The following is a 22,387-nucleotide window of genomic DNA, read 5'->3' as shown; positions in this document are numbered from 1 at the left end:
CTGCAACACTGGCGAATAAAAGAACTATTGTACACGGCTTAAATCCGAAATCTCAGATTAACAATCCTAGAAATTTTCGTTTGTCTCGCATATGGCTCTTTTTCCATTAATAAATACAGAATATTTGCTTTTAGCATTTATTATCTATCGTTTCGAATGATTATAATAGTATGCCGTGTCACTGAATTGAATGTTACGGGACGACTGTTAAGTAACACATTCCTTCATAATTAAGACTATTATAACGCAGTTGAGAGCATGATGTCGAAGTTCCTGATGATTCACAGGCGAAGTATGTACATCGTGGAACAGGCTTGCAAACTAGAAATTAGTGTTAGGTAATCGGTATGCAAAGTATGAGATGACGAATGCAAGTGAATACTAATTAAGAAGAGAACTTCATCTCAAGAGGATTGAAATGCGAATGAACGCCTGTATTTATGTCACTGGCTTTATGTTGTCAACGTCATTTGTAGCAGTACCTATATACTTAGCATAAGGGAATTATTATGGAAAAGAGAATATCAAATTTCGAATATTGGAGTTTATGAGAAACCTACATTTTGAAGTATATTCTGCTAGTTTCGATATTAAATTTAATATGTATTTCGTAACACATTCTCGTACGTTGCAATAAGTAAAATAGATATACAGAATATATGTAATGGATAACAAAATAATATTTTAACAGTGGAATAACCAAAGTTTGCTTTTATTTATTTGTCTGTAATTACTCGGAACGTGTAGGTATTTTTAATTATTTTATATTTTTATTTTCTACCTTTATTCCTTATTTATTTTATATTTTTTATTCAAGTTACTGTGCTAACAATATACGTTCTCGTTTTACAATTTTTGTAGTATTTCATTTAAAGGAAATCTTGAATACCAACGTGAACTATACTTACCTATTTCAAAACACAATAGCTCCTTTGATACTGAAAGAACGCTGACAATAAAACATAAGCGTAGAGCATATTTCAAACACCTTTCGTATACAAAGTTTCCATGATTCTGAAATTTCCTGACAAAGAACTCCTGACATCTGTCTTTCTGGCTTTTCATACGTCGTTAAGATTGGTTGAGAAGCCTCTGTCTCGCCGCGAACAAGAAATATATTGCTCTTTCTGAGCAAGTGCAAGACTCCTTCGTATTTTGAAAGCACCGACCACCACCAAGAAATTGTCCTCTTCATACAATGACTCTCTTTTGTATTCTCTACCGCGGTTATACAAATTTTTCTTCGTCTTTCTATAGCTTCTTTTTTTATCAGCTTCATCCATAAGTCAAACAATGAAGCGTTTTTAGTAGCTAATTTTCTAAGCAGCGACCAAGTTTGTCCGTTTTCAAATTTCTATGTTTCTTTGCTCTGAAATGTAGAATTTTTATTATTTTTATCAATTCTCGAGGATGCATGGATCTAATTTTAGATAAAAGGAGAATAAGTCATGGTCCCTTCCATCGTAGTACATCATATAGATTTTATTTACCATTTGATATTATTTACTATACAGTATGTATAAGTTGTTCCTCGCTTTCCTATAATTCCTTCAGTGGATACGAAATATAAATGTTTGACAGCGAATACAAATTTGCTATTTTCGTATTTGCTTGCTTCAAAATATTGAAATTTCGTTATTTTTATCCGACTATTGAGATATCTATATATCCACAGAAAAAAGATGAGGAAGGAAGTTCGGCAAATTCCACTCGTTCTTCAAATTAACATTTCAAGATATGATCAACGGAACGGTAATATTTATAGAAAGATCTGGATCGGTTCCAATCCAAGTAAACTGACTTGCTTTTTCCTCGATGCCAGATAGGAAGCCGTGAAATTATTATTTTCTTTTTTTTGCGGACCTCTCTACAAATTACGAGGTCGTGCCGTTCCGCGAGTCGACGACGAACGAATCCAAAACGAAAACACGTTCTTCCTCTAATGAGTAAGCGTTTATCTTTGCTTCCATCGACAGCCGATCTATTATGCCACCGAGCTTTCTCTCGTTTCCCTTTTAGTTTAACTACGTTCCTCGGTTTTGTCATTGTTTTACGATATTAATCCAATTCCTGTAGAAAGTATATCGGTAAATAAACGACATCCCTAATTTAAAGCGTAGGCTAAATTTTCAACGAGAGTTGCAATTTCGAGAAAACCGATTTCGACAATTCATTGCACACGCGGGGCCAAAATACACACCAGTCAAATGGGAATATAGAACAACCCGGAAAACTCGTAAAGAACTTTACGATGTATACTATGAACCCAAGAGAAATTTCTGCTAAATACTTTATTTATTACCTTGAATAAGGTGTATTGTTCTCAATAAGGTAGATACAAGATCAATATTTTAATTCTTTGCCTACGGATTATCCTATGAGCGAAACAACAAATCGTAGAATACTGGTCGTTATTTAGGTAACATATTTATAAAGAGGTCTTCCTTTTCAAAGACCTTCGAATGTAACAATTAAAGTTGTCCTAAACCTCTAAGAGAGTTGTTCATACAGTTGATCAAATCAATATATTTTTCAAGATATTAATTATGTACGGTTTAAAGAAATTAAAAAGTCCATAAAGCAGAACTGTTCTGTTTAACTTTTTAGAAGCTGATTATTATTTTGAACGAGCTAGCTTACAGACGATAGATATATCGCAAAGGTACCCTACCAAAATTGAAGAGCTAAAGGCAGTATGCGCTTGGCTAACAGCAGCGCGCGTACTTTTCCTTGCAGCTGTATCCACGGTGAGCGAAATAACTGCAAATATTTTCTCAAACGAATCGCGACGGCGATTTCTCAAATATATCTGACCAACTATCCGGTGTGCGCGATGTTCCGACGTACCTACTATTTGCAGCGGACAGTGGAAAAGCTTTAAGCTCGATCTGGCATCGGACCAATTTCGCGTCGATCGCGACCCCGTACACGTTTCACCGTTGCCGACCGCGCTCTAGGGGTGAGACAACCAAAAAAAAAAAAAAAAAAAAGGAAAAAAAGGAAACGGAGCTCGTGAATAACCCCATTGGCGTGTAATCAGTGCACGGGAGTGTCCAGGGGCGCTTTATTAAACCGATATGAGTTTTTCGACCACTTTTGATTTACCCACCGATTTCGACCCGTTTACCGCATCGACAATATTATCTCCGTGAGGCTCGTTAAAAAAAGCAATCGTTCCAAGCTATGGAGAGAGCGGAAGCTCGTGAATTTTCCTGGAATTGATATTCCATTTATAGAATCAAGTCTATTATGTTTCGGAGTATCGTGGTTGAGGAATGTATTTGATGGATTCTTAGAGTTCGGTTAAGGTTCGATGAGACGTTGATTTGGTAAATTTTGTTGTAATTGAAGGAATGAAATTTTTATAATGTACGGAATTTTAGTGACTTTTTCTGATGATTAAATGAAATGTGCCACTCATAAATTGGATCACGTTTCAGATTTTCGCGTAGATGGGAAGCAAGAATTGCTCGTTGCTTCGTATTTTTTGTTTTACAAGACATGGATTTGTTAGATTTCGTCTATGATCTATGTTTTGGATTTTCGTAGTCAAGAGAGAAACTCGTTCTTTGCTTTGTATTTTTGAGAATTAGAGTCAAGGGTTTTTCTATTTCTCTTGTTTTTAGTGAAATGTAAATCTGTTGGATTTCATTCAGGTTAAAGAAACATTTTTCTTCAATAGTATATGCAAATGGAAACTCGTAAATTTTTGTCGAATTAACGTTTTAAATTAATGTTCGCTGCAGGACAATCCTTCTCCCGTCTTTTTTTATCTATTTTGTAAAATATAAATTTGTTGAATGTTTGAATAAATCTGGATGAATATATTATAATATTTCGTATTTTTTTACATGTCGGCTTTATTTTTACTTCCACTGTACTCATCTTTATGAATCTGATTGTATAATACAAAATTAGATTCATAGTTTACGTCGCGAGAAACATTTTCATGAAATGTCACCGTCTAAATGTAATATAACACTAACTAAAAGTTTGGAATTATGTGCTACATGTTGTTTAAACCAGAAATCAGATAGAATCTTTTCGTTGCAATATTTTTTGATTGACAATCTATCGAAATAAATTAATTTAATAAAATTAGTAAGGGATATAGATATATACGAAACTGTACATCTTTATCTCTATAAAAGTAAATAACAAATATCGTTATCTTTCTCTAGATCATTTCACGTCTCATTTTGAATCTGACAATTCTGTATTTTTTAGTACAACTGTAAAAATAATTTCAAATAACGATTTCAAATCTTAAATTGGTAATAAATCATATTACGAAGTTGTTTATATAGAAACAATAATTATCACTGTTAAACGAGTTAAAAAGGACAGTAGCATCAGTCATTTTTAATTAATCTGCATTTAATTCTATATATTTGTACTACGTTCTCTTTAGAAGAGGGTGGAAGGTCGAAACATAATGGATCGCTATCTCTGGCGGGATGTCGTGATCCCGGCTTTTCTTTGGCCGCAATTAGTCGCCAGTACCGAAGGGGTTCCATGAGAATCCCCTTAAGATGGGGAGATTTCGTGGCGCGTAACCACCAAGGACCAGCTTAACTTCGCGAAACATAATTAAACCGCCTTAAAGTTTTCCATGCCGTGTTAATTCCTGCTTTTATCAGTGGTGGTTTGGTCTGTAAAACGCCTTTTTAAATATCGTGCCAAATTCCTATCTTTAGTGGCCCTGTTGAATAATATGGTCCGTAGACCAGCCGGTGTAAATGTTTACTTGAAAAATTGCATACTTTTCTAACGAAAAGGGTCTCCCTTAACTATTTCATTTTGGAAGTTAATCAATTCGAAAGACTTTAACCGATTAAGGATTAATGCTTTTAATTCTTGTTCCTCGTTATATCTTCATTTTAGGTTTAATCCGACGTTTTTCATATGTCTACGATTCACGCGTTTTTCGCATGTATATTTTCGTATGCGATTCAAGTAACATTCGATGATCAGTTTATCAAATCCGTCTTCCTTCGCCTGAAGTATTGGGTTGTCAACTAAGTGATTGCGGCTTTTGTCAATACCACCTAATGACAACATCCGCAGTCACTTACTTGCCAACCCAATAGTTCGTACTAACAAGCATTCGATAAATTATTTTCAGAATCCATCGAATAGTTGGATATATTTTCGAATATATGAAACTTATAAATTCATGTTTCCATTTGATGAAACATTCAGCGACGTGCAAAGATCCTCGTTTATTATTTATGATTAACTCTGCCGCGGCGAGTGAATCCGCTCGGCAACGGCACTAATTTCAATTGTAATAAGGTTATCCGACGCGGTGTAGAACAGCGTAATTCGAAGGATGCTAGACGCCGAGTAAATTTGGACGAGCACGTGCGTCCGCGCAGATGTTGCCGAATGACGACATGTATAAACTTGGAATTTAGAGTATGATGGAAACAGTCTGGAATCGGTAGACGGTATCAAGAGCTTTCGCAGTTGCCTATGGTGTCATCGCCGTTCCTATCCAATCCGGAGTTAGAAGCTCCCGGTTACGTATTTCTGTTAGTACGTAAATCCATCGTGTTTCCGGAACTGGGAAATTGATTGCTCTATAAATCGTTTCAAACATATTGTGTAGATGTATTACTGTTCTTTCTCATATGTTTCGGATAGATATTTAGTGAATTTCACAATTTGATCGTGTATTTTAGGTAGTGAGTATTTTCTGTATTTTAAATTTTTTGTATCTTTTAGATACCGGATAGTATATTTTAGGGATTAGATATTTTACGAAGTTTATTCTCTTTCATATACTCACTTTAAATATTGGACGATACGTTCGAATTTTTTATATCTTTGTATGTATTATAGATTTTTTAACTTTTCAAACATTAAATGTATGACAGATAATTTGTCAATTCACTAGCTTTCTTTTAAATCGGTACCTGTTTTAAGCTTTTTCAAATATATTTTTGAAATTTGGTATTCTATGAGCTTCATATTTTTACCCGGTTTAAGTATTAAATAATCTGCGTACCACAGATTTGTCGTACATACTGGGTTTGCAATTAAGTGATTGCGGATTTTGTCATTAGATGGTAACGTCAAATCCGCAATCACTTAGTTGCCAATCCATTAGAAGAGGCTTTACTCGTATTGGTAATTTGTAAAATTTCTGTAATGTTAGTTTAATGGTGCAAGAGAGCTCGATGTTTACATATGTACTGCGTTTACCATTTCAACTTCTCAATCGTCGGTGAGAGTGTATCGTCCTGGGTAAATTGGTTTCACGGAACGACAGAGGGTTGCCCGAAGAATTATACTTTTCCAGGAGTAATCTTGTTTTCTTGCACGATCCCCTTACGTCTAAAAATTAGATTCTTTCTCGGAGAATGGCTCGTTCCGGCCATTTTATGTCTTTCAATTTCGATCGACTTCTTCCTTACGTTCGAAGGAAGGCTTCCGAGGGATGATTTGCATACACGAAATGCCCGCTTGGGATTCGTATGTATGTGTACGCCGTGGGGGTTGGAATTAATTCGGGGGTTCCGAATTGCTGTTACGCTTTGATGCTGCGATTGTACACGAGCCTTGATAACTGTGAACGTAAATTGTTTTGAGAGATGGGATGGACTACAGGGTGTGTTTCGGTTCTCATGAAAACTGGTGTATATAAATATCTATCACATTGCGATATATCAAATATTCGAGTTCGTTATATAAATTTTCTCAACCGTCTTTTCCAACAAATATTTCTATCTTTCTATACGCTATTTTATATATACGTAGGAAGTTTAAAATCTGAATGCGAAAGATGCGCCGCTTTATCAAAACGACTGTTTACCGACTAAACTCTCGCAATTAATTAAAAATTTTCGGTTTCTCGACGAAACTCGTCCAACTTCTCGCGAAATAAACCTCTCACGTTCCATTCTAAAGCTGCAAAATATAACGATAAAAACAATGGAGCACGTGAAATTCGTTCCACATACGTCTAATATAATAATAGAAAAGAAACAAAAAGTCGGAGAGAGAACGGAGTCGTTAACCGGACCGAGTTCGCTCTCGAAAGTCAAAAGTTCTTTCGGAGTCGCTCTCGAGTCGCGCGAACGCGACAAAAAGCCGAGCTAAGTACGAGACAAAGAAGGCCTTCACCAACTTTCCTTATCAATGCATCAAGCGGTTGGCCTGGACGATAGAATTACCCCACGAGACTTTTTCCACTTTTCTTGCGGCCATGGCCTGCACAATAGGGCTTGCCAGCGAACGGTACATGGGAATACTAAATTTTAAAAGTAAGCCCCGGCAACCGCGAAATTTATAGCCGGCGCGACTACAAGTTTACAATTACACGGAAGAACGAGGACGGGGGAATCCGCATCTTAATCCCCTTTTTATCTCTGTCTTATCTTCATCCGTTCCACTTCTTCCCCTGTTCGTCCCCTTTTGGCCAGCTATCTGTGACGCTTCGAGGATAATTTGCCGATCAAGTCATCTCCCTATCCGCCTTCATTTGTGAGGATACATACATTTGCGAGACGAGTAATGATCGTAGTATAGAAATTGGATCTTGGGATTACTGGAAGATAGATAGATTTTCCTATGTATGAAAATTAATCGATCGACTCCATCGTCTCTGGTTTATTAGGCTAACTCTCGCTTTACGAAACTATCGACGAGTTACTGTATGTTTGAGTTAAATGCGTTACCTTGTACTTTGATCGATAGCATGTAATCGTAACTGTAAGTTAAAATATAATTTTGAAATCTTATAAGTTTCTTTATCGTATGCCGCGTTTGTTACGCTAGACAAATTATTTCGTTTCTATCATTTACATCGTGCGCCATTTCAACTTCTCAGTTCACTCGCCCATTATCCTTTTCTCCGTTCGGATATCTATAAGAGTCTTTCGTTCGAATTTTTTCCATTCACGCGGAAAACGAGATTCGCGTTACAGTCGATAGTCAGACGGTATAATTTTCGCGAAAGCGATGTCCTTTACCCTCCGCCGAGAAAAATGTTCTTTCTTTAATGACGTGTCACTGGCGCGAACTTAGGGGTCTGCTTTCTATTAAAACTTACTCACGGGATTGTTTTCCAACGAAGACTTCTCGTTTCAACCCCTCCACTGGCGAAACTCCTCGCTTCGAGGTTCTTGGTTTCAGAAGCGTTGATGAAGGGGCAAGTCGAGGTTTGATAACGATCGCGATCTCGAGAGGTAAATACACTGGTTTGCGAAACTATTCCACCACTTACCGTACAAAACTTTCACGCTCATATTGCGTGTGTTGTATAAAACATTTTGTTGAAAACATTTGTAACTTCGTTTGCACCGTAACCTGCTCCTACCATTAGGATTATACCGTAGCACTCGTTATATATTCGTAAAAGGTTTCTATAGGTGTGCGAATACTTTCACGAGCTACCATAACGTTGACGAAATAAATCTTCGAGGAAAAAGGATTGTGATACTTACATTTCTTTCGAAAGATCGAAAAGAAGAGATAAATGTGGAAATATTTCTTTTAGGAAATGATGTGATTCAAAACATATGAAAATGTACACGTTCTTTGATACGAAATATGCTGAAAGAACTTCAAAAGGAAGCAGTACTTGTTGAGGAGTTAATATTTCTAGTACCTAGCGCGTTTCAAAGGTGCCGGCTAATAAATATAAAGAAAATAAAAGCACGATGTTTCCATAATTTCTCCGATGTTTTTCGTCTTTTTAATTTGCTATTACGTCCAAATATCCTCTATCTTTCGCCTTTGAATCTAAGAACATTTCCCGTCTAACCTTTGAAAGTCAAATTTAGAATACAAACTTTTTATATCTTCTGTAGTCTCTAGAAACGAAAAAAAGAAAATTTCTCTTAATTTCTTTCAACGATGGGGCATATTAATGGTAGATGAATATGTTAAAGGATATAATTTAAACAAAATCATTATTCACGATATAATCATTATTCACTTCTTGATAATCACTTTAGAGGTAAACAAACATCGCGCATCGCAATAACAATTGCTTCGTCAATTTTCTAATTTGAGATAACTCCAAGTACCAACGAAGAGAGAGAGAGAGAGAGAGAGAGAGAGAGAGAGAGAGAGAGAGACATAACTGTTAACGAGGCTTGCGATAATTCAAACGGACGAGAACAGAAGTTAAACTTGTTCGAGTCTGTTGGTCCCCCGAGCCACCAAAGCCGCCCTGCGAAATCATTTGGCTAACGAATCGCGTAGTTTCCCATTGAAACGCCTTCGTTTCCGTCTTGACTGCACCGACGAACAAGTTCCACGTCGCTCCACTACTCTCCTTTTGGAATGATTCTCGAAAAATACTCTTCCTCTCTTTTTATCAAGTCTCGACCTTCGACAAACTTTCTCTCGGCCGGCGCAACTTTCCTCGCCAACTTCACTCTCTTCCACCTTCTCTGCCTTCTTCACCTCGTCTGCGAGATCGAGAACGAGCCACGACGTTCAATGTTCTTAACAAGTTCCTTAAGCTTTTGTTTCACGTATGGTTCAAACCTACTCTCCTATTCTTCCAACCTTCTTTGACTTCTTTAACTTTTTGACTTTGTTTGGTCCCTGTTCGTTAGCTTCTAATATTACACAATTGGCCGAATATGTGTAAGAAATTGTCGAAAAGAAAAGGAAAATAGATAAGATGCCACGAAACCACAAGGAAACACAACTATCGTCCCTTAGAAATAGCTAAAACGAAAACAATTAGCACGTAATATTCCAAGGTTAAAGAAGATGTAAAATTCTACGATGAAAATTTTCGTCTCAAACGATCTACTATATTTTTGATTCTGCGATGTTAGTTTTGATAGAAAAATATTTAACTGGGTTAAAAGAGGACAATTCGAATTCTTCGAAGACTTCGGTACCGAGTAATGGGAGCGAGATAAGATCGTCGGGTGTTCTTGAATGTTCATTGTTCCGGGTTTTCTTGAATACAAAATGTGAGATTCAGAAGTTTTCTTCCATGGAACATAGAGCGCAACGCAGCTCTCGTTATACGAAGGCTCTTTATTCTTCTCGAAAAAATATGCTGATTTATTTACACGAAGAAGAGTAAGTTTCGCGAAGAAGTTTTTTAACGGAATTTCCTGTAAGAGGTTGTTAAACAGAAAGATGACTTTCGCGAACTATGTAATTCCTTTTACCTTGTTAGCCGATCTTTCCTGTTTGCATTATTTTATACAATTTTACAAAGTTTAAAAATTGTATTTCACCAAGTTTCGAAATTGTATTTACCGAAGAAAATCGATCCAAGTTTCGCGATACATTTGTACCGACACCAAGCAAATCATATTGGCTATTAAAAATTAGAGAGAAATTTTTTTTTTTTACAAAATTGAAGAAATGTTACTATCATATGCTTATGCACTAGTTAACCAGAAGCTTAAATCAATGATACGCATGTATATGTAAAATAAAATAAATAATATGCTGATTTGTAATTAAAAATGTATTCCGTTCCGTTTCAAACTGATTATCAGTTTTTCAATACACCAACGACGCGGAGAGAAATCTATCCCGACAAGAATAAAACCGGAAGCATCCTCGTCTGCCAAGTATTCGGCGGATTCGTCGGCTAATTTCGAACCGTTTAATTAACCACCGCGCCGTTTCAATTTCTGCTCCTCGGCGCGCTGCATAATCGAAAACGATAAATCCCACAGAATCGCACGTTTCACCATCCAATTGCCCTTACTTTTCAACGACAATCGAGCAACAGCATCGCGAAACAATATCGCGGTCGAGCCATCGAATAACTAGCGAAATTTTATTTTTGCAATCTCTACGCGATATAGTGGTCAATTTTCAAAGCGAAATGCTAGTACAAATAGAAACTAAATTGATTTCATTAAATCGAACACGCATCCCATCTAACATGCTTTATGTTAGCATTTTTCCATTTAATATATTTCATATAGAAATCTAAGTTATATTATACTTATATTATACTTATATTCGTAAAACTATAAAAACGTAACAAACGTTCTTTCTTCGCTCTTCCTGCAAGATTCAACCCCTAATCCCAAACACCATAACGTCGGTCACGTGGAATCTTTTATCTGAGAAGCTTCGGTGCTGCTGCAACCATTTCCGCCGTGTCGTCGTCCTATGGACGAGCTTCTTAAAGTAGTCGGAAATTCGACGTGTCTAGGTTAGCCTGCGTGTCTGGTCTTCTTCTGGAAAGGCTAGAAGATAGCGGAGGAACGAAATGCGCTGGAGGAACAGAGAATTTCCTTGGTAGCTTCTTTTTAGCTGGATCTCCATTGGCGGAGGTTTTCTCTCCGCTAAAGCGTCGAAGAGAGATGTTTATCGAGCAGGCAGCAAAAGGAGTTAGGTTGCCGGGGATCGTCTCTTTTGCCACCTACGAGGGTGTCTTCACTCTGATATTTACGTTCTCCTTTCCTGGGAATATTCTTCCCTTACGTGGTTACTTCTTTTTCGCGGTCTGTTAGTTGAAAAGTGTTACAAGCAGAAGAGAATATTCTTCGAGGCTCCTCGAGTAAAAAAGACTTTCAATTTGTTCCCGTTTTTTCTCTTAGTTTTTGGTTTGGCGAACGCTTAGGAGAGATGGGGCGAAAATTCCGCGAATAGATACGGGGGAATAATTTGTGGAAGTTTGTTCAGCGTAATATCATAGTACCATTCAACCAACTGTATTAGCTTTTAACGTATGAAATGTCTGATTTTGAAGGGAATCGTGCTTTACTGAATTCTAAAACTGTACCGTTTATATGTGTTACGTATCGATGTGCATTAACGTTAAAAAATTGAAATTGTACATGAAAGACGCAGTTCTCAACTCTGATGTGCTATACAGCGATACATCTGCAAACATACAAACATTTATACGAAAATTTCATGCATGATATTGTAGATATAGCTTAACACTAGAACCACCACACCAATTTACAATTGTACTTTAAAATTTCTACTTCATGTTATATCTTTTTTCCGCAATGATGTAATGACTTTCGCAACGATAACTAAAAGAATAATATAATGAATTTTATTTTGTTTTTTATGCATTCAAACTGAAAATAATTTTGTATCAAGGCTACATATATACCAATAGCAGTCAAAATGACCCCAATTAACCAGTTTCCTCGTTTCGTACAACTTTCCCCTTTGTTTTTAAAATTTTTACCGCGTATCATTCGATATGACGATATCAGTTATCAGGAAAATTCCGGATCGATCGCTAGATCGCTAGATGCCAACACTAGAAATATCAAAAGGTCAAAACGACTGGTTCTACAATTTTATAAATGCGTCGACCCTCGTTTAGGGATCATGGTCCCAGATAGATTAATAATGCCAAAAATGTAGTACATGACATGGAATTCCTTCCGTAAGAAATTAATAAATCAATAAATATAAGAATATTCTATTATTACGTATTTTTTAAAGACCAGTCATTTTGTCTGGTTGTGGTAGAAACAGCTTCGTGTTAACTATCGGTAGTTCTAGTGTTAAATATACGGTGATAAAAAAGAATGCTTTCGAGATAAATGATATAAAAGAGACACCATAATTTTACATAATTTTACATCCATACAGACATTAGTTAACATATAATAAAGTCTAGTTGACAGAATAAGTGATGTTTATCTATTGCTATTTGCGGTGTTCGAATCGTATTCCCTCATTTAACAGCGGACCAATAATAAACAGTCTAATATTGTTAGCAACGATTCGCATAGTCCTATTACACGCGTTGACCGAATTTCACCGCTTATGTGTGGAGCTACGATCAGCTTCAATATTTGTATTGATTCGAGTGCGAACGATCCAACGCCGATTAATTAGCAAAATGTGTATTTGTTTCCAAGTTAATGCAACAAGATCGCTTCCGTTGTTTCATTTAGGGCCGCACCCGACGACCATCGATCCTCTATCGCTCGAGTATCGACAAACAAAACTCTGTCAAGCGACTCTATCGCTAATATAGACGAACGAAACTACGTAGAACCAGAGGATACGATAATCGATCCTTCGTAATATCTGCGCAAGCTATTCTTCATTTTTATTTAAATTTTATTGTACGATTCATCAAATTATCAGAGACATAGGTGTGGAAAATTTCAAGAAAATTCGACGTGGACGATTATTTTGGAGCAGCAAGTGTAATAATTACCGCGTCTAATAAAAGAAGAAAATAGAAATGGTGTTTTATATTTTATAACGTGTTAAATTTGGTGTATATCTTCTAATTTTTTACATATTCTTCATTTCATAAAACGTTAGAGAAGCAGATAAAAAGTTTTATTCAAATAATCCTCATAGAAGAGCAGATTAAGGTGCTTTAATTAGTACTGGGTACAAAAGCATGTTCGTTTTGTCAATTACACTAATTAAAACTCTCCTAGTCTTCCAAAAAGGGGTAAAAAATTTTACCTACCTCGAGACGCGTTTTTTCACTTTTTCTTCCGATTATTCCCCTTATTTCGTATATCTGTGCTAAATTTATCATTATCCTCTAAAATAGGAATCTTTACAATTTCTTTTTCTTTTCTTTACTACAAATCTTCAAGTAAAATCACTTCATTCCAATATATGTTCACATGATCACGAAAGTACTTCAACCCTTGTAAATATCTTTTATGAATATATAATATATGTGTTGTATAAAACATTTTAAAATTTTATTAGCACTGTCTCGGCTATATCGATCAAATTTGAAACCTGTCTGAATCGCAAGATTCTCGAGCCACTGTATATTCTTCTGGAAGACCTCACTACCCTCGGAACTTGGGTTTAGAAACAAAATACTTGGTCGAATGATTCCGTAATCGTGGAATAGGATACAAATTTTGTCCCGTATATCGTCGGTCGTTCGGTATTCGAGAAAATACGAGGTAATTTTTGTTAAACGAGTCGATCTGTTTACCGAAAACTTGCGACAAGGCAAAGTGGAAGAAGAAGAAGAAGAAAATGAGGAGGGTTGAGAGACTCGTCTCTCGAAAACTTGTCATATCTTGGCTGGCATAAATTTTACCTTTTCGTCCCCCCTCCCCTATCTGCGATAAATGTTACGAAACAAGCAATTTCGTCGTTTCAACCCCCGAACAAAACTTTAACCCCCTTCTGACATTCTTCCTTTCTCGTCCGATTCGTATTCGTCGACAAACCGCGAAATTTGCAAGTAAATGAACGAGGGGAAAGCCGAAACGTCCGTCTTGCCAGGACTTGCCTTCTTCTTTCCACTAGTGGGACAATTTGGACGAAGTAAGGACGAATTTACGTCTCTTGCGGCGCAGCGTTCGGAATAATTAATTTCAGGTTGGTTTTATAACGCGCACGTGGATCCTTTACTGTTTTTGTGAGATATGTTTCTCATATGTTTCATATATGTAGATTCTTAGTTGTTTCGATTAGTTTCACTTATCTTTAGGATAACCGTTAATTTTTTAACGCTTAATAAAGAATTCCAAGCACTTTTCTGGTTTTAATATTAACGGAGATTAGTCTAATTTAGAATCTAATCGATATACAGATGTTGCCAAATTGAAATACTATGCGTGTGTGTGTGTAAAACCGAAGAAAACAACTTATATCAGCCAGTCTGTCATTTAGTCTTCTTTAGTCTACAAACTTATCTACTTAAAAATATAGATAAGTCAAACAATTAGCGAATCATTTAAAATTCTAAAGAGTTAAGAATCGAACAAAAGACAGGAAGCCAGAGAAGAAAAGCAGGAGTGAAAATCGAAAAGGGGATGAAATAAGGAGACAAGCTCGACCGGCAGAGCACTAATTAATCGTCGAAACTTTTAACGGATTCGTACTTCACCCTCTACCGGGCTCTCTGTTTCTCTTTCATCCGATTGTTTCGACCCCCTCGCCTCTATCTTTCGCCTCTCCTCGCTACGTTCGGTTCGCCCTACTTTTTTGTTTCGCCTTTTTTTTCCCCGATTTTTCCCCCCTTTTGTTTTGTTTTCGTCTGTGTGTATTCGTTTCACCGTGCTCGACTTTGCGACACGGTTGCGTCGCGACGCCAGGATTTATACGGCTATCGAGTACAGGGTGTCGGCTCTCTGAATTTTGGATCGCTGGTTTGGGAACGCGACATACCGACCGGTTAATTGGACGTAGATTTTTTCCACTGCTTTCCGCGTATATTTTTTAATTTCAAGGTTTGCGCTTGACGCGAATAGCAAGTAGAAGATGGATGCCACTTTTCGGATAGAACAGACAGGCAGAATTTATTCTTTGTAAGTAGGACATTTATTTTGAACAATTCTTGTTTTAAATGAAATTTGGAATTAATTATTCTCGCGTTATTGATCATTATTACATATGTTGTTGTATATTTCGAATTAATTGTTCTGGCGAAATTAATATCTTTGTGGCCATACTTTACATTTTAATTCCACGCTCCATCTTATACAGATATTCAATTTTATCGTGATACGGTATTTTCTGTATTTAATATTCTATTATTCATCTACTCGTATTTGTCCAATCACGGTATTTCCTGTATTTAACGTTCGGTTATTTAGTTATTCATTTTCTTCGAAACATCAATCGGTGTTCTTGAAAAGTGAAAATCCTTTTAAAGAGATTTTAATAATTTCTGTCTTGAAAGTGTATTAAAGTATCGTCGAATGAAATATGCTTAAAACGATGATATTTACTTACGAATATCGCTGTTGTGCAGTTCTATCTACATATTATACTTTTGTTTTATTGAGTGTACTATATAATGATAAAGTAGGCGATAATTTTGTATGAATTATTTTAATATTTTTTCCCAAAATATCTTCCCTAGTTAACAAAAGCCTCCTCGTCATTCGTTCCGTTTACCTTAATTTTCGCCTTTGTCTCGAACCATTCTGTTCCACTTCCGCTGGTTCACTTAGTCTTCCACCTCGGTCTTTACGAACATCGGCCAAACTATTCGTCACTCAGCGCCGTGAAACGTCCCGAAAACATAAATTTCCACTGACGAGAGACAACTTTCCAACTTCTCTTGTCGACCATGCTGTCAACGGGATTCTTTGGCCTGGAAAGTCAACTCGCGAATTAACCGGTCAGCTGGAAGCTACAGGAAGCGCAATTTCTAATTTGTTCTGTTCCTGTTTCCATCCTTTTTGTCTCGCGATTAATCACCAAGCTTGAGCTGAAATATAGCGCGAATATCAGTAGCTATAACGTTATAACAATATAATATTTTATAAAAAGAATTATTCTCATTTAGGAATAATAAATATTCCAATCTGTCTTTCTTAAATAAAATCTTTCTCCGATCAATTGATTTTTCAATGATTCGCTTTAACGTAGCAAATTTAACTTGCAAAATCGGTCTCTTAGATTCATATAAAATTTGTACATAAACATCCCACTGTAACTACTGCAAGTTTGAGATTTCACTTTAAATAAACACAAGCGTGTGATTTTTCAAAGATACTCTGTAATCATCTCCTTAAATTTTTCTTAATAATTTGCTAGACTTTCCAATTAATAATCTCCAATTAATGCTCGTATACAGCACCAGAACTAAAATTAAAAATGGCGAAATTAATTTTGCTAGCCTATAACTTCGATTACATTTTGTGCAACTTGTTTAACACCGCGAGAAACACGCGAAATGACGTCGTTACACGCGACGACGTGGAGTACACGAGCGCATTCTTCCTGGAATAATAACAAATGTTGCGAGTCTTCATCGAAAAAGGAGAGTCGAGAAAGGGCTTTGTTTGACCTTTTGGCCATTACGATGATAATCAATGTAATTAAGCTTGGCGTCGTAACAGAGCAGGCAAAGGTATACAATGATTACGGCTGACTGTTCCAAGATTAAACGCCGAACGACGAGGAACGAGATTAAATAGAGTTTTCATCGGTGAGGAAAGGAAGAGACAGAGGACGGCTGGCTCTTCTTTAAATAGAATCTTCGCGAAAAGACTTGGGCGCAATTAAAACGGCTATTAACGTGGCTACGCGTTATAGGAGATCTGTGAATTATCGTTTGGTACAGGTTTAATAAATTTTATTACACGCGAAACTCGCAAAAGGAAAATATGACAAGTACGTTTTTCTCCATCTTTTTAATTTTTTCCTTTTTTTAAATAACGACAACCTTCAGATTGAATTCCGTAGTTTAGTCGTTTGGAAAGTCTGTTCAATCGCGTGGAAATTACTTGCATAGAATATATGAAAGTTTATCGATGAAGATTTTTTGATATTTGAAGAAGCTGAAATAGGTGAAAGTTTCCTTTAAAAAAGGACGTTTCATATGTATGTTTCGGGCAGAAATTTTCAATTGTGCGCGTCTCGAGGATAAGAGAGGAACGAGAGTAAAAGGCGGCATACAAAGCAAGTGTATTTTTCATTTCGATCGAGTTTCCCGAGCCGCGAGAGGGATCATGCAATTTGAATGACAATTAACGTGGTTTTACTTCACCGAAGGGAATACGACTACGCGGGATTATGCAAATCCTATGGTATAAAGACGTCGTCTTTCACGCGGATAAACGGCATACTCGATGCGGCGAAGCTTAAACCGCGATCGGAAATAGGCTGATTTCTTTCAGTTGAATCGACAGGAAACGAAAGTATCTTTTAGTGGAAAATTTCGTTAGTGAATAACGTGGATTTGTTACTGTACGAACCTTAGACTCGGTAATTTCGTTGAGAAAGAAAACCTTTAAAGCTTCTTTATGTGGAAACTTGGAATAAAATTATTGTTTTAATTATCTTATGGTTATAAAATTATGAAGAGTAAAAGATATACAACGATAGTATAACGTTATACTAGTTTTCTCGTTTAATATTTCAATTTATAATATCGTCATATAACTTCTATAAACTTTCTATTTCATACTACCGAAGCAAATGCAACGAGGCGCAAGAGTATCGTAATAATCTCACCATACTAATTTGTACTTTGGATCAGACGAATGGGGTATTTAGGTTTTAATTAACTTAAAATGGGACATACGACCAAGTTACAGCATGCTTGCACATAAAATTTCAACGTCGATTCCGTCGTCTGGTCCTCTTCGTCATCAATGCTGGAAACGTTGGAAGGGACATTAATTTCCGGTCTCTCGTTGGCGTTCCTTCTTATGACCATCTTTACGTCGCTCCGACTGAATGAGATCGAAATTACACGAGTTAGCTCTATCGCAAGGTGCATCCACAATGAGTCATTCCCCTTCTTATCGCGTGGAATACTAATAAGAGCGTAGATTCACACTATCGTTATTTTATAATTATTTATGATGAATTTTTAAATCTGCACGTGGTTGCCAGTTCAGTCTCTAATAGAACACTCGTCGATTGTAAATCATTGTCGTGTACAGTCAGCCCGATAATTAGCAGACTAGTAGATTTGAAGTAGACTTATTAATAGACATTAAGTCGTTAATAATTGTGCGAAACTATACGTGTTGTAGTAGAATATCATCGATTATAAATGATCGTCACATATAGTCATACGATCAATGACGATCAGTCACAGACCATTAAATTCACATATTATCATCGACAAGCGGTAATAGCAGTCTATAGTCACGTATAGTCACTTACAGTCAGGGCTACAGTTACCGCTAGCAACGTTCTATCACATTACGTCTGCGGTCAATGACACGAAACCTTCTAATTAGTAATATTCGTTGCTTTTTATTCACCATACGTACCAAAATGTATCCTGCCGGGAATTTCGGCGGTTTTAATGAAACCGCACTGGCGTTCTACCGTGCTCATTTGGAGCGGAACGACCGGAACAGTTATTTCAATTATCGTGTATCATAGTTGGCCAGGCAATTTTTACATTGTCCGCAGAGAACATTTGTAATGGAAACGAACGAAATACCGAATTATCGAGCGAATTTGCGAATATTTTCAACAGTTGTGCGCATCGAGAATTTGCAAGCTGACTTTGTTTTAGAATTGTCACCTGTTGTTTTATTAATAGTATTATATCGAGGCGAGGATAATGCCATCAGCTTATCATATAAATGTCCATGTATATCATGTAATCGGTGGTTTTGGTAATTCTTCTTCGTGAATCACCAGTGATATAATTGAATTATTGTCGTCTTCTTTGTTTTTCTATAGAGAATTGAACATTAATCGTATAACCTGTACATCGAAATTGAGAAATTGATCAGCTTAAATTTTTATTGCAACTCGCTATTCTACGCTAATTCATTTATAATTTGGCAGTCTACCCGACCGAGACAATTTTATGGAATAAAACTGTGGGGTATGGGTGAAAAATTAATCTAGTTCAGTGTAATAGCACCCCGGTGAAAACTGGAACTTTATCCATGAATTTTCTCAAGCAAATCGAGCCTTTCGAATGTCATTTCGCGTTCTTTGCTCCGAGGTTTACGTTACACGGCGGAGCCCTAATGGCACTTAAATCGTCTCTGACATAATTCAGTTCCAATAATCGTTCCGATCGTTAATATGTCGTTCCTGCGATCCCGTTAATTCCCCATCGTGAGACCCAACGTATCTACAATCGATTACGTGCGATGGAAGCATAAAAACAAGAGTAATCACACGGTAAGATCATAATGTGGATTACGTGTGAAAAGAATCCATCGTGTCGTTTCGCGCATCATAACCGTATTTTGTACTCTGCAAATTCGAACCTGTGTATTTTCCTTTCCCCCGAGTCCATTCTCACTCGAATATTTGTATTCTTCTGTTTAACCTGCTAACCGAGTTTAACTAGAAATGTCTATAATTATAGGAAAAAGTTGCTAACAAAGAAGAATCGCTTTTAATCAAGCTAATTGCAGCCCTTGCAAATGTAGATAAGATATACTTTAATCGTAATAAAAAGAATCGATATGTTTAAAAATATACGACTCGTAAATGAAGAAATCGTTATGTCGAAGTCGATGCTGCAGGCTGAATTTTAACCGAATTTTAACCGTTTATTTCCTATCTTTCGATGGAGATTTTTTTAAACCCCAGTACCCTGCGAAACCATAGATTCATTATTTTTCCCCTTTGATAGGAATTTTTAATTGAAGAATCCCTCGAAACCATAGATTCGTTTTCCCCTCGATAATAATTTTTAATTCAAGATTCCGTGGAAAGCCCCGGATGCACGACCACCAAGTGACGGGATGGCCAAAAAAGACGTCATTAAAACTTCATCAGGCAGCCATGAAAGGGCTCCTCTTGCGTATCAGGGGAAAGAAACGTTCGACACGAGAAATAAATTACTTAGGAAGTGCAGAGCGCGCGCGGTGTAATTCCCTGACGTTGGACAAAAAAGGGGCAATTGATCGCGGAAGATTTAGCAAACGTGCGCTACCCAACGGGGTAAACACTCCCGCAGGAGGTATCCCCGTCTGGCGATAACTCTTCGCCTCTCATAAATTATCGGTTCGACGATTTATCAGAGGCGACCGTCGAAATTCCTTAACTACGTGCCCCGTCGGTGAAAGAGCTCCATTTCCTTGCTGTCGCTGTCGGGTCATTCGGCGTTCCGATCATTCGAGGCATAATTCACTGCGAATGATCGTTAATGTTCCGCCTCCGTGGTTTCATTAATTTCCCTCTGGAACTTGTGCTACTCTCTCCCTCTCTCTGTGTGATGGGTTCGTGTGATCGAGGCGCAGGACAGAGAAAGGGAATCGTAGGAATTATGAAGCAGAAGTAATGAAAAATTTGCCGAGAAATAGTAGAACAGTTAGAAATTAGAGACGGGTTGAAGTGTAGGAGAAATCGGAACAGGACAAAGAGAACAGATAGATTTAGAAATATAGATATGAGACGTAGATGGAAATTTTTGTGTTGCCATCAAAGAGGATGGCCATTAACGTTTTAAGAAACTTTATGGTAAAATAGAAAATTTTCTTTCGTATCTTACGACTTTGATATCGTATTTTAACTCGTAGTTTTCGAAATCTGAAAAAGTTTCATAAACGATAACATTTTTACCGATTTGCTGAAGAATGAACAGAACGATGGTATCTCCTTGTACTTTTATTTATTTCGGCTAGCGATTAGGTGGAATAAAAAAAAGCGATTCAGGCGTGCGATAAAAATGCCAAGACTGGAGCAACGATCAAAAGATTCTAAAAGAGTATAAATTGATCCTAAAGAGGAGCAAAACTTGATCAGAAAAAGAGGATAAGCGAGAATCGCGTAAACAGATAAATTAACTCTTACCAGCGACTAAAAAACAAGAAAAGCGACAGTACGTACAGAAACTTGCGAGAGAACTCGTAGCAAAAGGAAAATTAGGGTCTTAGGTACAATAAGATTGCAGGAAACATCCGACGGAAAAAAATTCCCCAGCACGCGATGCTACTTAAAGCGAAGCAGACGTAAAAATCTCGCAAAAAAGGAAGCATCCGGACAAGGGGAGGTAGGTGAAGCTCGTCTCGTTTCACTAAACAAGAACAAAGAAGGAAACTAGATAGAGAAACGTAGCGTTGGCGATAAAAACCGGTAGAAAATGGTGGAAAAGGCGTGGAAGAGGCGAAGGCAGACAAAAACGGAAATACGTAGCGACAGATAAAGAGCGTGGCGATAAGCAGTCGTGATAGGTGGGTCACGGTAAGGGATTCAGAAACAAAGAAACAAGATATACGCTCGACAGGGACGATCCCAAGCGAAGCAATAAGGATAGAGGGGAGAAAACGACGAGAGATAGGAAGAGGAATGGAGACAGCAGGGGTTGGGGAAGGGGGAGGTGGTTGGTTGGTGCTTGGTAGGGTAGAACTTAGCCAGAGGTGGAGTGTGAGGCTGAGGAAGAGAGAGATGGAGAGATAGTCACTATCAATTTTCCTCTAATGGGAGTGCAGCAGCGTAACGAGGTCGTAGGAGAGGGTTGGAGAGTGTCGCGAGTGATCGCACTCGCGGTAACGAACTCAGGACACATTGTGTCGGTGACGTTAATGACGTAACGAGAGAATCGACGACGATGCCGGTGCTAGCTCGGCATCCTCGGATTTTCCCCAAATTTACCACGATTGCCTCTTTACTTGGGCCCCTCCGCCAACCGCAGAACTACAGGGTGTTTCAATAATCGTAGAACAATCGACAAGAGAGAACTGTTTCTACGCGAGGAGATGAGTCGAAGATATAGAATACAATATTCTCGCAGGACGTTTCGTTTTCCAGGAAATCAAGTTTAAGGATTTGTCAGGTATACTTGAACTTGGCTAATTTCGGGATCGGACAGCAGCGAATAATTGACAGGAGGTTATTCAAACGTGTGAAAATAAGTCGAAGATGTAAATTCTTTCAGTGAACGCTACGTTTTCTAAGAAAATTAAATTAAAAAAAAAAGAGAGATCAAGTATGCGGATACATTGAACACGTTGAGATTCTACTTCGTTGAGAACGAGATCTTGCCGACTGTACCATGAATATTGGGACAGCCTGTGTAATACCGTGTTGCATGTCGGGGGAT

The 22,387-nt window shown here is 37.3% G+C and overlaps 1 protein-coding gene across 4 annotated transcripts in view; it reads left to right on the top strand.

Annotated features, from left to right (window-relative positions):
* LOC122577925 (protein rhomboid) overlaps nt 1-22,387 on the top strand; it is a 171,570-nt gene that overhangs the window by 8,255 nt on the left and 140,928 nt on the right. The gene's annotated exons all lie outside the window — the stretch shown is intronic.

Source organism: Bombus pyrosoma, linkage group LG3, assembly GCF_014825855.1.
Source record: "Bombus pyrosoma isolate SC7728 linkage group LG3, ASM1482585v1, whole genome shotgun sequence".
Classification (NCBI taxonomy): domain Eukaryota; kingdom Metazoa; phylum Arthropoda; class Insecta; order Hymenoptera; family Apidae; genus Bombus; species Bombus pyrosoma.
The sequence above is the reverse complement of the archived record's forward strand: the minus strand, read 5'-3'. Positions and strand labels throughout refer to the sequence as shown.